The sequence below is a fragment of the Dendrobates tinctorius genome, unplaced genomic scaffold, assembly GCF_039654945.1.
Source record: "Dendrobates tinctorius isolate UK_male_01 unplaced genomic scaffold, ASM3965494v1 ptg000026l, whole genome shotgun sequence".
Taxonomy (NCBI): Eukaryota; Metazoa; Chordata; class Amphibia; order Anura; family Dendrobatidae; genus Dendrobates; species Dendrobates tinctorius.
Genome location: NW_027361694.1, coordinates 18850923 through 18867747, shown reverse-complemented (window position 1 = coordinate 18867747; position 16825 = coordinate 18850923). Strand labels below are relative to the sequence as shown.

Sequence of the window (16825 nt, the reverse complement as noted above, 5' to 3'; positions counted from 1 at the left end):
TAGTTACCGGCCTGCGTCCAGTTGTTCTAGTTACCGGCCTGCTGGTCGCGTCACACAGGATGGGTCCACGTGACATAAAGGCTTCACGAGCCTTCCTTTCACTAGTGAATAAATTAACAGAACCATCTGTTTGGATTTAATAGACCTAAAGTCCTCAGCCAATAAAAAGAAAAAACTATCAAGATGATGATCTTTACGATGTGATGGGTAAAAGCTGGATCTAGGTTTCACATCATGATGCATATAATTGTCATCCACTGCAGTTGTTTTATTTTCAGATAAATGTTTGGTAATTGAAAAGTGTCTACATAATATCAATTTATGGACAAAAACATTCTAATCAAGATACAAATGAAAATCATTTGTACTTTGGGAAGGACAAAAATCGATACCTTTACTCAAAAGAGCAATCTCTCATGAGATCATAGAATCATAGAGTGGTAGAGTTGGAAGGGACCTCCTGGGTCATCTGGTCCAACCCCCTGATGAGGAGGAGAATTGTGGGTGCTCTGACTCATTGGCATGTGTGGAGAGGGAGTTGGAAGATGAAGCGTGGGTCTCAATTCTAAAAAAGAAATGTGAGAGGAAGAGCTGGTAGAAGAAGTGGAGGACAGTGGAATGTGAAGTGATGGTGAGTGTAAATGACAGTGGTTTGGGTGGAAGATTCATAGGAGTGATCATGGAGAGTGAGTTCACTCAAATCAAGTGGGTGTTCCTTGGGATCAATTGTATGTGATTTGGGATAAAGTAACTGAGCTGGTAGTCAAACAGAAGGGGTCAAAAGATGAAATGAGGGAGATGAGAATTGGGAGCAGGAAAAGGTGGTTTGGAATTGGAGGGGATTGGGACAGAAAGGGAAGAAAGGGGATTAGTAGATGACACTGAATGGATATGATTAGAGGATGTGAATTGGTGAGAGGTCAAGTGATGGCAGTTGTCAGAGGTTTATTGTGGGAGAAATGTGTGGTAGTAGTAATGTTATTGTTGCTATTGATAATGTGCAATGTGGATCAAGTGTTCCAAAGGGTTCTGGTTTGTAATGATGGAGAATTTGAATGATTCTGTAATGTATGACTTCAAAAGGTGATATGAGTTTTAGGGTAGTCTTTATTTGAAAAAGACTGACCAAGATGGGAATATGCAATATTACTTCAATGAGACAAAAAAATTGCGTATTAGTTTGCTAGCTTTTCTCTCTGCTATTTCTTTCACAAATATTTTGTCTCAATATAACATTTTTGTTAGATCTTCAAAAATGGGTAATGATTTATATTTGTCTGAACCAGATAACAGAGCTTCACACTGTGATATCGATTTGGGAGTTATTATACTGTGTTTAGATATTAAAATTTGAACTAAACCCAAGGAACATGTATCTAAATAGTCATTCCACTCAGTTGTGAATATTTTATTATCAGGGAAGGTAGATGGTATGTTGATTTTTAAAAATTATAGTTCCTCAGTTTTTTGTATACACATTTCCAAGAAATCAGCATCCAATTGATGCCTTATTTCTAATTTCATACTTTTTTCAAATTGAAGAAAAAGTTCCTTATCATTAGAACAATGAAAGCGCATGGAGCATGTATAACCTCAAAATAGTGGACAAATAATGAAGAAATCTATATCATAAAATAATTGTATTTTATTAATTTAAAAAAAATAGGCTTCAATTACAAAGCAATATGTACACCAGTAGACGGTCAAATGGTTAAACTGGTGAAGACATAAATTATGTGACAACGTAAAAGTTAAATAGTGGATGTTAATATAAGGCTAGAATTATGTATGGAATCAAGTCCCGGCACATGTTAGCTGTTTTGAACAGCCGACATGTGCCTCTAGCAGCCACGGATGGAATCGCAATCCACCCGTGCCTGTAAACCTTTTAAATGCTGCTGTCAATCTCTGACACTGACATTTAACTCCCTTTTACCGGAAGCGTGCCAAATATACCCCATCGGTGAATCTGCCACATGATCGCGGGTCTCCGATGGGTGGGCATGACAACCAGAGGTCTCCAGCAGACCTCTATGGTTGTCATGGCCGGATTGCTATAAGCACCGCCTAGTGGTTGGTGCTCATAGCAAGTGAGTATTTATGCTACACACAGGCGATCTGATCATCGCCTGTGTGTATCAGAGCGATCGATGGTGTGCAGCTTCTAGTCTACTATGCAAAAAGTAAAAAAAAGTTTAAAAAAATATTTGAAAATAAACAATATGAAAGTTCAATCAACCCCCTTTCGCCCCATTCACAATAAAATAATAAAAAAATAAAATGTACACATATTTAATATTGCTGCATACAGAATTTCCAGATCGATCAATACAAAAAAAAATTAAACCAATCACTAAATGGCATAACGAGGAAAAAAATCTAAACATCAGAATTACGTTTTATGGTCGCCGTTACATTGCAGTAAAATGCAATAATGGGAGATCAAAAGATTGCATCTGCACCAAAATGGTATCAATTTAAATGTCAGCTCGGAGCGCAAAAAATAAGCCCTCATCCATATCACGAAAATTGGAGACGCTACAGGTCTCTCGGAAAATGGCGCCTTTTTTTATACCAAAGTTTGGATTTTTTTTCACCAATTAAATAAAAAGAACCTAGACATGTTAGGTGTCTATGAAGTCGTAATGACCTGGAGAATCATAATGATATGTCAGTTTTAGCATTTAGGGAACATTGTAAAAAAAGACAACTGTGGAATTGCACTTTTTTGAAATTTCACCACACTTGGAATTTTTTTCCTGTTTTCCAATACACTATATGTGTTAAAACCAATGGTGTTGTTCAAAAGTACAACTTATCCCACAAAAAACAAGCCCTTATATGGCCATTTTGACAGAAAAATGAAAAAATTATGGCTCTGGGAAGAAGAGGAGCAAAAAAAAGGAAACACAAAAACGAAAATACCTCTGGTCATGAAGGAATAATGACAGAAAAGAAACAACATACAGTGCAATAATACAGTGTGTCAACTTGATGGAACTCCTGAGCATTGCACAAAGGCCCTGCGATAATAGTGAAGATGCGAAAAAGTCCCGTATGGAAGAGCTGTCATACATGCACTAAAGGAGTGTCACATGAATCATATGGTATGCTAAAAAAGCACTGATATGGAAAAAATGACATTAGAATTAAGCAGTGAGTGCTTACCCATAAAGTGCGCTGTGCCTATATGCATTTATAGCACCAATGTGCGTTTTGCGTAGGCTTCCTCCGTGGGCCTGTACTGTATATTATGTGTGCATAAGGTAGAATTATATACAGTGGGTACGGAAAGAATTCAGACCCCTTTAATTTTTTCACTCTTTTTCATTGCAGCCATTTGGTAAATTCAAAAATGTTCATTTTTTTCTCACTAATATACACTCTGCACCCCATCTTGACTGATAAAAAAACAGAAATGTAGAAATTTTTGCAAATTTATTAAAAAAGAAAAACTGAAATATCACATGGTCATACTGATGTGGCCAAAAGTATTGACACCCCTGCAATTCTGTCAGATACTACTCAGTTTCTTCCTGAAAATGATTGCAAACACAAATTCTTTGGTATTATTATCTTCATTTAATTTGTCTTAAATGAAAAAACACAAAAAGAATTGTTCTAACGCCAAATTGGATATAATTCCACACCAAACATAAAAAAGAGGGTGGACAAAAGTATTGGCACTGTTCGAAAATTCATGTGATGCTTCTCTAACTTGTGTAATTAACAGCACCTGTAACTTACCTGTGGCACCTAACAGGTGTTGGCAATAACTAAATCACACTTGCAGCCAGTTGACATGGATTAAAGTTGACTCTACCTCTGTCCTGTGTCCTTGTGTCTACCACATTGAGCATGGAGAAAATAAAGAAGACCAAAGAACTGTCTGAGGACTTGAGAAATCAAATTGTGAGGAAGCATGAGCAATCTCAAGGCTACAAGTTCATCTCCAAAGACCTGAATGTTCCTGTGTCTACCATGCGCAGTGTCATCAAGAAGTTTAAAGCCCATGGCACTGTGGCTAACCTCCCTAGATGTGGACGGAAAAGAAAAATTGACAAGAGATTTCAACTCAAGATTGTGCGGATGTTGGATAAAGAACCTCGACTAACATCCAAACAAGTTCAAGCTGCCCTGCAGTCCGAGGGTACAACAGTGTCAACCCGTACTATCAGTCGGCATCTGAATGAAAAGGGACTGTATGGTAGGAGACCCAGGAAGACCCCACTTCTTACCCCGAGACATAAAAAAGCCAGGCTGGAGTTTGCCAAAATACCTGAAAAAGCCTAAAACGTTTTGGAAGAATGTTCTCTGGTCAGATGAGACAAAAGTAGAGCTTTTTGGGCAAAGACATCAACATAGAGTTTACAGGAGAAAAAAGAGGCATTCAAAGAAAAGAACACGGTCCCTACAGTCAAACATGGCGGAGGTTCCCTGATGTTTTGGGGTTGCTTTGCTGCCTCTGGCACTGGACTGCTTGACCGTGTGCATGGCATTATGAAATCTGAAGACTACCAACAAATTTTACAGCATAATGTAGGGCCCAGTGTGAGAAAGCTGGGTCTCCCTCAGAGGTCATGGGTCTTCCAGCAGAACAATGACCCAAAACACACTTCAAAAAGCACTAGAAAATGATTTGAGAGAAAGCACTGGAGACTTCTAAGGTGGCCAGCAATGAGTCCAGACCTGAATCCCATAGAACACCTGTGGAGAGATCTAAAAATAGCAGTTTGGAGAAGGCACCCTTCAAATATCAGGGACCTGGAGCAGTTTGCCAAAGAAGAATGGTCTAAAATTCCAGCAGAGCATTGTAAGAAACTCATTGATGGTTACCGGAAGCGGTTGGTTGCAGTTATTTTGGCTAAAGGTTGTGCAACCAAGTATTAGGCTGAGGGTGCCAATACTTTTGTCTGGCCCATTTTTGGAGTTTTGTGTGAATTGATCAATGTTTTGCTTTTTCCTTCATTCTCTTTTGTGTTTTTTCATTTAAGACAAATTAAATGAAGACAATAATACCAAAGAATTTGTGTTTGCAATCATTTTCAGGAAGAAACTGAGTATTATCTGACAGAATTGCAGGGGTGTCAATACTTTTGGCAACAACTGTAAGTATTCAGACCATTTGCTCAATTTTGATTAGAAGCACCCTTTTGAGCTAGTACAGCCATGAGTCTTCTTGGGAATGATGCAACAAGTTTTTCACACCTGGATTTGGGGATCCTCTGCCCTTCTTCCCTGCAGATCCTCTCCTGTTCCGTCAGGTTGGATGGTGAACGTTGGCGGACAGCCATTTTCAGGTCTCTCCAGAGATGCTCAATTGGGTTTAGGTCAGGGCTCTGGATGGGCCAGTCGAGAATGGTCACAGAGTTGTTTTGAAGCCACTCATTTGTTATTTTAGCTGTGTGCTTAGGGTCATTGTCTTGTTGGAAGGTGAACCCTCGACCAAATCTGAGGTCGAGAGCACTCTGGAAGAGGTTTTCATCCAGAATATCTCTGTACTTTGGCCGCATTCATGTATCCTTCAATTGCAACCAGTCGTCCTGTCCCTGCAGCTGAAAAACACCCCCACAGCATGATGCCGCCACCACCATGTTTCACTGTTGGGATTGTTCTTCTCTCACAATTGCTCAGTTTGGCTGGATGGCCTGGTCTAGGAAGACTTCTGGTGGTCCCAAACATCTTCCATTTAAGAATTATGGCGGCCACTGTGCTCTTAGGAACCTTTATAATGCAGCAGAAATTATTTTGTAACCTTGGCCAGATCTATGCCTTGCCACAATTATGTCCCTGAGCTCCTTGGCCAGTTCCTTTGAGCTCATGATTCTCATTTGGTCTGACTTGCACTGTGAGCTGTGAGGTTTTATATAGACAGGTGTGTGCCTTTAAAAATCAAGTCCGATCAGTTGAAATAAATGCAGCTGGACTCCAATGAAGGAGTAGAACCATCTCAAGGAGGATCACAAGGAAATGGACAGCCTGTGACTTTAATATGAGTGTCTGAGCAAAGGGTCTGAATACTTATGACCATGTGATATTTCAGTTTTTCTTTTTTTAAAAATATGCAAACATTTCTACTTTTCTGTTTTTTTTTTCCAGTCAAGATGGGGTGCAGAGTGTACATTAATGAGAAAAAATGAACTTTTTTGAATTTACCAAATGGCTGCAATGAAACAAAGAGTGAAAAATGTAAAGGGGTCTGAATACTTTCCGTACCCACTGTATATATAATGCTGCATTAGATGCGCACATGTGGGAAAGTCTACATTGGTCACCTCACTTCTGGCAGATCTCAACAGTGATGCGTGTCAGGAAAAACTTCCTGTGATGCCAATAATAATAAATTTTATTTCTATAGCGCCGACACATTCCGCAGCACTTTACATTTCAGAAGGGATTTGTACAGACAATAAACATTACAGCATAACAATAATCACAGATTATAACAAATACCAAGAGGAATGAGGGCCCTGCTCGCAAGCTTACAGTCTATGAGGAAAGAGGTAGACACGAAAGGTGGGTGGTAACAGTTGCCCTGATTGTATGGACCAGCCATAATGTTAAGTGTGTAACAGTACAGACACAGAGGGCTAATGGATGCATAAAGCATGTGGGAACATGATGCGGGGAACCTGGTTATGGTAAAACTTTTGGCTGTGCCACACAGGGATAGATTAGGTTAATGTGTTGAGGCGATAGGCCAGTCTGAATAAATGCATTTTCAGGGCACGCTTAAAATTGTGGGGATTGGGGACCAATCGTATTGACCTGGGAAGTGCATTCCAAAGAATTGGCGCAGCACGTGTAAAGTCTTGGAGATGGGAGTGGGAGGTTCTGATTTTTGAGGATGCTAACCTCAGGTCATCAGCAGAGCGGAGGGCGGTATATTGAAACAAGGGAGGAGATGTAGGGTGGCGCTGAGCCATGGAGGGCTTTGTGGGTGAGGGTAATAAGTGTCAGGAACACCGCAATGAACTTGCTCACTGAGCCAGTGCGCGTGTCCTGAGTAAAGTGAACAGTGCTCAAAGATACCTGTGGAGCGGGCAGCAGCCAAGTAGATGCTTACTTCAGAGCTGCAGGACCTGAAGCACGTGACTGCTAGGGGCGTGGCCTAAACTCCACAGAGCTAGGAGCTGCAAGATAACTCCTTGCAGGGTAACTGCGAGACAAAGTTACCAGGGGGCATAGGCAGGGAGAATAGTCAAGATGTAGCCAATGAGTCACACACAGAGATAGCTGCAAAGGTACAAGAGGGGCGAGCAGAAAGTAGTCAGGTCACAGGCAATGAGTCATACACAGAGATAATAACGCAGTACAAAATCAACAGGCAAACTCACAACTGGAAACAGAACCGGGTCAGAACCATATAAACAAGCTATAGCAACAAACAGGCACACATGGGTCAGCACACTAGGCCAAAGGCAAAAGTATAATTGGCAGTGATTGAAGCTTCCCAGGGGTTTAAGAAGCTCTCCCAGAACCAGAAAGTGGCCACAATCATTAACCCCAGGTGTGCAGGTCAAAACCTGCACCGAGCTCCAGACATTAACCCCAGGTGTGCAGCTCAAAAGCCTGCACTGGGATCATGACAGTACCCCCCTCTCAACGGGGGCCTCTGGACCTCCAGGCTTCCCCGGGTACTTGGCATGGAAAGCCCGAACCAGGCGATCTGCATGTACCGAGCGAGCAGGGACCCATGAGCGCTCCTCTGGTCCATACCCCTTCCAGTGGACCAGATACTGCAAAGAGTGGAGCACCCGCCGAAGGTCCACAATATGTCCGACCTCATACTCCAATTGACCCTCCACGAGCACTGGAGGAACAACAGACTCAGAGTTCTCTTTGACAGATCCTGCAGGTTTCAACAGAGATTTATCGAACACACTGGATATTTTTAAGGAGGCGGGGAGACGCAACCTATATGCCACTGGGTTGACTATCTCCATAATCTCGTACGGACCAATGAACTTTGGTCCCAACTTAGCTGATGGTACCTTTAAGATGATGCTACGTGTGGAGAGCCAAACCTTCTCTCCCACCTGAAACATGTCTCCCGAGGCTCTCTTTTGTCAGCAAAATATTTGTATCTCCCCTTGGCCCGAGAAATATTACGCCGGACTTCAGCCCAGAGGTTTTTTAACCGTTGAACGGACCCCTCTGCCCCTGGACAACCGGAATCCACCCGAGAAAACTCCCCAAAATGCGGATTAAACCCATAGTTAATCAGGAATGGGGACATGTTGGTGGACTGACTCATCCGGTTGTTAAAAGCGAATTCAGCCAACGGTAACACATCACACCAATCCTCCTGTCTGGCGGAGGTCAGACACCTGAGAATTTGTTCCAGGGATTGATTGGTGCGTTCTGTCTGACCATTACTCTCCGGGTGATATGCCGACGAGAAGGAAAGTTAGATGACCAATTTCATACAGAACGCCCTCCAAAATTTGGCCACAAACTGCACACCTCTGTCAGACACAACATTCAGGGGTACCCCATGCAATCGGACCACATGCTGCACAAACAACCTTGACAATGTTTCTGCTGAAGGTAATGCTGCCAAGGGAATGAAATGGGCCTGTTTAGAAAACCTATCCACCACCACCCAGATCACGGTATTGCCCCTGGAAGGTGGAAGGCCGGTAATAAAATCCATGGAAAGATGAGTCCATGGCCTATCAGGAACCGGTAAAGGTATGAGTTCCCCAGCCGGTCGATTATGCGAGCTTTTGGAATGGGCACACATGCCACAAGCAGAAACAAATTCCTTGACATCGGACCTTAATGAAGGCCACCAAAACCCCCTGGCTACTGCCTCTCTAGTGGCCGTGATACCTGGATGAGCACTCAGCCTAGACTTATGAAACTCCTGCAGAAGTCTAGGCCGCAATGAATCTGGAACAGTTTATCCCCTGGCCTGGTTGCCAGAGCTAGGGCCTGAGCCCTTCGAATTTCTTGTTCCAACTCAGTTGAGACCCCTGCCACTACCACCCCTGGGGAAGAATGGAGGACGGCGGCTCAGGGGGAGACACTGGATCAAAACTTCTGGACAGGGCATCCGCTTTAACATTTTTGGACCCCGGTCGAAAAGTAATGGAGAACTGAAATCGTGAAAAAAGTGACCAACGGGCTTGTCTAGGAGTAAACCTCTTAGCAGATTCAAGGTATGCCAAATTTTTGTGATCCGTGACAACCGTGATAGGGTGAGCCGCCCCTTCCAAAAAGTGCCTCCATTCCTCAAACGCCAGCTTGACCGCAAGAAGTTCCCTATTGCCTACATCATAGTTTTTCTCAGCTGAAGAGAACTTCTTGGAGAAGAAGGCACAGGGTTTGAGATTGGTAAGGGTGGCCGGACCCTGGGACAGCACAGCCCCCACCCGCACTTCAGAAGCATCCACCTCTACAATGAATGGTTTGGACCGGTCAGGTTGTACCAACATCAGGCAGACATGAAACATTTCTTAATCGCTGAGAAGGATTCCTTAGCGAGTACAGACCAATTTTTTACATCAGTGCCCTTCTGGGTAAGATCCGTGAGTGGTTTAACCACTTGTGAGAAACCTTTAATGAATCTCCGGTAATAGTTCGCAAATCCTAAGAAGCGCTGGAGCCCTTTGAGATCTCGAGGCTGGACCCAGTCAGCGATCGCCAGCACCTTCTTAGGATCCATATGAAACCCCTCACAGGACACAATCAACCCCAAAAAAGACAGCTCCTGTACAAAAAACGAACACTTTTCCAACTTAGCGAACAATTGGTTCTCCCTGAGTCTCTGGAGAACTGTCTTTAGATGTTGCAAGTGAGATTGACTGTCCGGGGAATACACCAAAATGTCATCCAAATAAATAATAACAAAACAGCCTATCAGATCAGAAAACACAACATTGACGAAATTTTGGAAAATAGCGGGTGCATTAGATAACCCAAACGGCATTACCAGGTTCTCAAAGAGTCTTTCTGATGTGAGGAATGCCGTTTTCCACTCGTCCCCTTCCTGAACCCTTATCAGATTGTATATCCCCCGCAGATCTAACTTGGAGAACCATTGGGCCCCAGCTAACTGGTTACATAAGTCTGGGATGAGGGGAAGCGGGTAAGAGTTCCTAACCATTATCTTGTTCAATTCCCGAAAGTCAAGGCACGGCCGCAAACCACCATCTTTTTTCTTCACAAAGAAGAACCCTGCTGCCACAGGTGACACAGAAGGCCTGATATGCCCTTTGTGGACGCTCTCAGCTATGTACTCCTTCATGGCTTGGCGCTCAGGCCCAGACAAATTGAACAATTGAGCCTTAAGTAACTTGGCTCCAACTACTAAATCAATGGCACAATCGTAGGGTCTATGTGGGGGCAGCGCCTCAGCCTCACTTTCGGAAAAAACGTCTTCGAAATCCTTCAGGTACTCCGGAATACCTTCCAGACCGACAGACGACACAGACACGGATTTAACAGCGTTAACAAGATGTCCCAGGTTACCACATTTATTATTGCATCCATATTGATTGATTTCCCCTGTAACCCAATCAATGGTAGGATTATGGCGTTGAAGCCAAGGCATCCCCAGTACCAGTCCTGCAGGCAAGTTATCTAGCACAAGACAACTTAGTTTTTCCACATGAGTGGAACCCACTTTTAGAGAAAAAAGTTCAGACCTGCAACAGATACCGTCTTGGGTAAGAGGAGACGAGTCAATTGCCACAAGTTTGACAGGATCGTGAAGCCTGACTGTCCCTATCTTATTAAGAGTCATAACCTTGGTATCAATCAGGTTCACAGCAGAACCGCAGTCAATAAAAGCAGTAGTCTGAACAGGACATAACCAAGTTCCAGTTCCACCTGGAGCACCATTTTTGCACATGTGGAAAATTGTACCTGAAGGTCTGGGTAGCCTCCTCGACTACTACCCAGACCTAGTCGTTTCCCGCCATCTTGGAGGATGACGGACAGGAGGGGCAGTCCTTCTTCCAATGTCCAGATTTCCCACAATAGAAGCACAACTGCTTTTCCCGGCGGCATCTTCTTTCCTTTCCCTCACAGGTGACAGCGTTCACCTCCATAGCCAGAGGAAGAGTCCGGGTCTCATCCCCACTGAAGAATAATGGTGTTTCCCATTGCATAATGCCTCTAGCCCACAGCCTGCGATCCATGTGAACCGCTTGGATCATGGCATCCTCCAGGGAGTCAGGCGGAGGATGAAGTGCCAAAGCATCCTTCAGACGTTCACACAGGCCTCTGTGGAACAGCCCCCAAAGGGCGGCATCACTGCAGGAAATCTCGGCTGCCCAACGTCTGAATTCAGTACAGAACCATTCGGCCGAGTGCTCCCCCTGACAGACACTCATCACCTTGTTCTCAGCCAACCGCACTCTATCAGGCTCATCATAATTAAGCCCTAAGGCTTCAAAAAATGCATCCACAGACATTCTCTCAGGGGCAGAAGAGGAAAGCGAAAATGCCCAGGCTTGTGGGGACCCCCTAAGAAGGGACATCACCACCCCCACCCTCTGTTTCTCATCCCCAGAGGAGGGGGGTCTCAAAGAGAAAAAGAGCTTACAGCCCTCCTTAAATGCCCTGAAATCATCCTTGTTACCAGAAAATGTATCTGGCAATTTAACCGGGGATTCAGGTGGGACTAAAATGACATCTCTATTCCCCACCTGCTGGAAGCCTGCGGAAAGCACCCCCTGAACTGAGTCCTCCACCCGCCGTTGGAACTGGGCCAGAGCTTGGTGTTCCAAACTAAGCTTCTGCAGTGACTGAGTCAAGCATTTCACCTGCTCAGATAAAGCACACATTGGGTCCATGCTGCAGAAGTGAGGAGAGAAAAAAAAAATTGTAGGCCAGTTGTAATGTCAGGAACACTGCACTGAACTTGCTCACTGAGCCAGTGCGCGTGTCCTGAGTAAAGCGAACAGTGCTCAAAGATACCTGTGGAGCAGGCAGCAGCCAAGTAGATGCATACTTCAGAGCTGCAGAACCTGAAGCACGTGACTACTAGGGGCGTGGCCTAAACTCCACAGAGCTAGGAGCTGCAAGAGAATTCCTAGCAGGGTAACTGTGAGACAAAGTTACCAGGGGGCATAGACAGGGAGAATAGTCAAGACGTAGCCAATGAGTCACACACAGAGATAGCTGCAAAGGTACAAGAGGGGCGAGCAGAGAGTAGTCAGGTCACAGGCAATGAGTCATACATAGAGATAATAACGCAGTACAAAATCAACAGGCAAACTCACAACGGGAAACAGAACCGGGTCAGAACCATATAAACAAGCTATAGCAACAAACAGGCACACATGGGTCAGCACACTAGGCCAAAGGCAAAAGTATAACTGGCAGGGATTGAAGTTTCCCAGGGGTTTAAGAAGCTCTCCCAGAACCAGAAAGAGGCCACAATCATTAACCCCAGGTGTGCAGGTCAAAACCTGCACCGAGCTCCAGACATTAACCCCAGGTGTGCAGCTCAAAAACCTGCACTGGGATCATGACAATAAGTTTATACTGAATTCTGGACTGGATGGGTAGCCAGTGTAATGACTGGCACAAGGTAGAGGCATCGGTGTAACGATTGGTGAGGAATATGATCCTGGCTGCAGCATTCAAGATAGATTGGAGAGGGGAGAGTTTAGTAAGAGGGAGACCGATTAGAAGAGAGTTACAATAGTCGAGACGAGAATGAATAAGAGAAACAGTAAGAGTTTTTGCAGAGTCAAAAGTAAGAAAAGGTCGAATTCTAGAAATGTTTTTGAGGTGCAGATGACAAGAGTGAGCCAGTGATCGAATGTGGGGGGCAAAGGAAAGCTCGGAGTCAAGTATGACCCCAAGACAGCGGGCATGTTGCTGGGGAGTAATAGTGGACCCACACACAGAAATGGCAATGTTGGGTATAGGTACATTAGTAGAGGAAGGAAACACAAGGAGTTCAGTCTTTGACAGGTTCAGTTTCAGATATAGTGAGGACATGATGTTAGACACAGCATTTAGACAATCGCCGGTGTTTTCTAGAAAGGTTGGAGTGATGTCAGGTGAAGAAGCATATAATTGGTTGTCATCAGCATAGAGATGGTACTGGAAACCAAATCTACTGATTGTTTGACCAATAGGGGCAGTGTACAAGGATAATAGGAGGGGGCCTAGAACCGATCCTTGAGGAACCCAAACAGTAAGGGGAAGGTGAGAGGAGGAGGAACCGGCAAAAGATACACTAAAGGAGCAGTCAGAGAGATAGGAGGAGAACTAGGAGAGAACGGTGTCCTTGAGGCCAATGGAATGGAGCATAGTGAGGAGTAGCTGATGATCCATAGTGTCGAATGCTGCAGAGAGATCCAAGAGAATTAGCATGGAGTAATGACCATTTGATTTAGCTGTTAGTAGATCATTAGAGACTTTAGTGAGGGCAGTTTCAGTAGAGTGTAAAGAGCAGAAACCGGATTGGAGAGGGTCGAGAAGAGAGTTATCAAATAGATAACAGATAAGACGGGGGTGGACCAGGCGTTCCAGGAGTTTAGAGAGCGGCACAGTTATGGTTGAGGGATGGTTTTGTTAAGTAGTGGATGTATGATGGCATGCTTAAATGAGGAGGGAAAGATACCAGAAGAGAGAGAGAGGTTAAATATTTTAGTTAGGTGAGGGGTGACAGCAGGGGAAAGGGACTGGAGGAGATGTGACAGAAATGGGTCACTGGTGCAAGTTGTTGGACAAGAAGATGCAAGGAGCCTGCTTACTTCTTCTTCTGTGACTGGTACAAAATCAGAGAGTGAGCTAGATGCGGTGGGGGAGGGAGGACAGTGCATGGTATGAGGTGATTGGGAGATAATTTCCTGTCGAATCTGGTCAATTTTTTCTTTGAAGTAATTGGCCAGATCATCAGCTCGGAGCTCCATGGTTGGGGCCTGTACTCTTGGGTTGAGTAGAGAATGAAAAGTGTCAAAGAGACGTTTCGGGTTATTGGACAGTGAGGTGATGAGGGTGTTTTTTTGGAGAGGTGAAGGGCAGTGTTATATGTTCTAAGCATAAACTTATAATGGATTAAATCTTCGTGTAGTTTGGATTTTCTCCACAGATGTTCGGCGCACCTGGAGCACCGCTGCAGGAAACGTGTTTGCAGGGTATGCCATGGTTGTCACCATCTGTGTTGTGGTGTTCTATTTATAGGGGGTGCAAATTCATCCAAGTGGTTATCGCTATATCACCATTAACAGATTTCTTCCCTTTAATCATCAGTCCTGAAGACAGAACTAGAGATATAATTAAGTCCATCCTTGATTTTTGTAGAAATGTATTCCATTCTGACTTTCAAGCTGCTCACAACTTCACTAAGAGATTCTCCTGATTACAAAGAAATTATTCTGCTGAAAATACAAAAAAAGTGATCTACTGTAAATCCCATGTAGAAAAGGAGAGAAATATACTGTTTTAGCTAAGCAGAATAGATTAGGATAATGGGTCAGGTGAGAAATGAATGTGTGTGCTCACCTGAATGGGCTGTGCTAACTGAGGTTCCATAGCACATTTTTTTTATATCATTGAATAGCCTTTCTTTCTTGCTAAATCTTTTGTTTCACTATGTTTGTGACACTGTTTGTGATAATTGTTGCTGTCATGCGGACAAGTAATTATATCTGGAGGGATAACTGCTTCAGTTCATCCTTTTCTATGGGATAGTAGTTAAATGTACAATACATTTTTGGTTTATTTAGCATTTCCTGACCTTTCCATGAGGTCATATACAATAGATTTTTGATGTGTTCAGGATGTAAACTGTTAAGAACAATTGTTTTATTATATGCTGTAACTCCACCCATTCCAACTGAACTGATGTATAAATGAGTCCAGATCTCCATTTCATCTCCAGACACCTGTGGAAAGGCTGTCAATGCCCGAAACGCATTGTATTTTTATTTTTGTTCTTAATAAAAAAAAATTATCATTTGGAGATATTTTTGTTAATACTCCAATTTTATCAATTCCCTACTGTGGGAGTGCCAATCACCTCAGTCTTTCACCATAAAAAATATTAAAAACATAAAAAAGTTTAAAGTTGTAAACAAATTAAGAAAATCCATTGGGCCATATATGGCATCTGGTATTATTACACATATTTACAGTTGTGGCCAAAAGTATTGACACCCCTGCAATTCTGTCAGATAATACTCAGTTTCTTCCTGAAAATGATTGCAAACACAAATTCTTTGGTATTATTATCTTCATTTAATTTGTCTTAAATGAAAAAACACAAAAAGAATTGTCCTAAAGCCAAATTGGATATAATTCCACACCAAACATAAAAAAAGAGGGTGGACAAAAGTATTGGCACTGTTCGAAAAATCATGTGATGCTTCTCTAATTTGTGTAATTAACAGCACCTGTAACTTATCTGTGGCACCTAACAGGTGTTGGCAATAACTAAATCACACTTGCAGCCAGTTGACATGGATTAAAGTTGACTCAACCTCTGTCCTGTGTCCTTGTGTGTACCACATTGAGCATGGAGAAAAGAAAGAAGACCAAAGAACTGTCTGAGGACTTGAGAAACCAAATTGTGAGGAAGCATGAGCAATCTCAAGGCTACAAGTTCATCTCCAAAGACCTGAATGTTCCTGTGTCTACCGTTCGCAGTGTCATCAAGAAGTTTAAAGCCCATGGCACTGTGGCTAACCTCCCTAGATGTGGACGGAAAAGAAAAATTGACAAGAGATTTCAACGCAAGATTGTGCGGATATTGGATAAAGAACTTCGACTAACATCAAAACAAGTTCAAGCTGCCCTGCAGTTCAAGGGTACAACAGTGTCAACCCGTACTATCCGTCGGTGTCTGAATGAAAAGGGACTGTATGGTAGGAGACCCAGGAAGACCCCACTTCTTACCCCGAGACATAAAAAAGCCAGGCTGGAGTTTGCCAAAACTTACCTGAAAAAGCCTAAAATGTTTTGGAAGAATGTTCTCTGGTCAGATGAGACAAAAGTAGAGCTTTTTGGGCAAAGGCATCAACATAGAGTTTACAGGAGAAAAAAAGAGGCATTCAAAGAAAAGAACACGGTCCCTACAGTCAAACATGGCGGAGGTTCCCTGATGTTTTGGGGTTGCTTTGCTGCCTCTGGCACTGGACTGCTTGACCGTGTGCATGGCATTATGAAGTCTGAAGACTACCAACAAATTTTGCAGCATAATGTAGGGCCCAGTGTGAGAAAGCTGGGTCTCCCTCAGAGGTCATGGGTCTTCCAGCAGGACAATGACCCAAAACACACTTCAAAAAGCACTAGAAAATGGTTTGAGAGAAAGCACTGGAGACTTCTAAGGTGGCCAGCAATGAGTCCAGACCTGAATCCCATAGAACACCTGTGGAGAGATCTAAAAATGGCAGTTTGGAGAAAGCACCCTTCAAGTATCAGGGACCTGGAGCAGTTTGCCAAAGAAGAATGGTCTAAAATTCCAGCAGAGCATTGTAAGAAATTCATTGAAGGTTACCAGAAGCGGTTGGTTGCAGTTATTTTGGCTAAAGGTTGTGCAACCAAGTGTTAGGCTGAGGGTGCCAATACTTTTGTCTGGCCCATTTTTGGAGTTTTGTGTGAAATGATCAATGTTTTGCTTTTTGCTTCATTCTCTTTTGTGTTTTTTCATTTAAGACAAATTAAATGAAGATAATAATACCAAAGAATTTGTGTTTGCAATCATTTTCAGGAAGAAACTGAGTATTTTCTGACAGAATTGCCGGGGTGTCAATACTTTTGGCCACAACTGTAAGTCTGCAGTTGATAGCGGTGCTCTAGTCCATCAGCTTCTTCACCTGGTGATATAATACTCAGAATACTCCCAGACTCCAAAAGT

The 16825-nt window shown here is 43.3% G+C and overlaps 1 protein-coding gene across 1 annotated transcript in view; it reads left to right on the top strand.

Annotated features, from left to right (window-relative positions):
* Positions 1-16825, top strand: part of HS6ST3 (heparan sulfate 6-O-sulfotransferase 3) — a 1172281-nt gene that overhangs the window by 281246 nt on the left and 874210 nt on the right. The gene's annotated exons all lie outside the window — the stretch shown is intronic.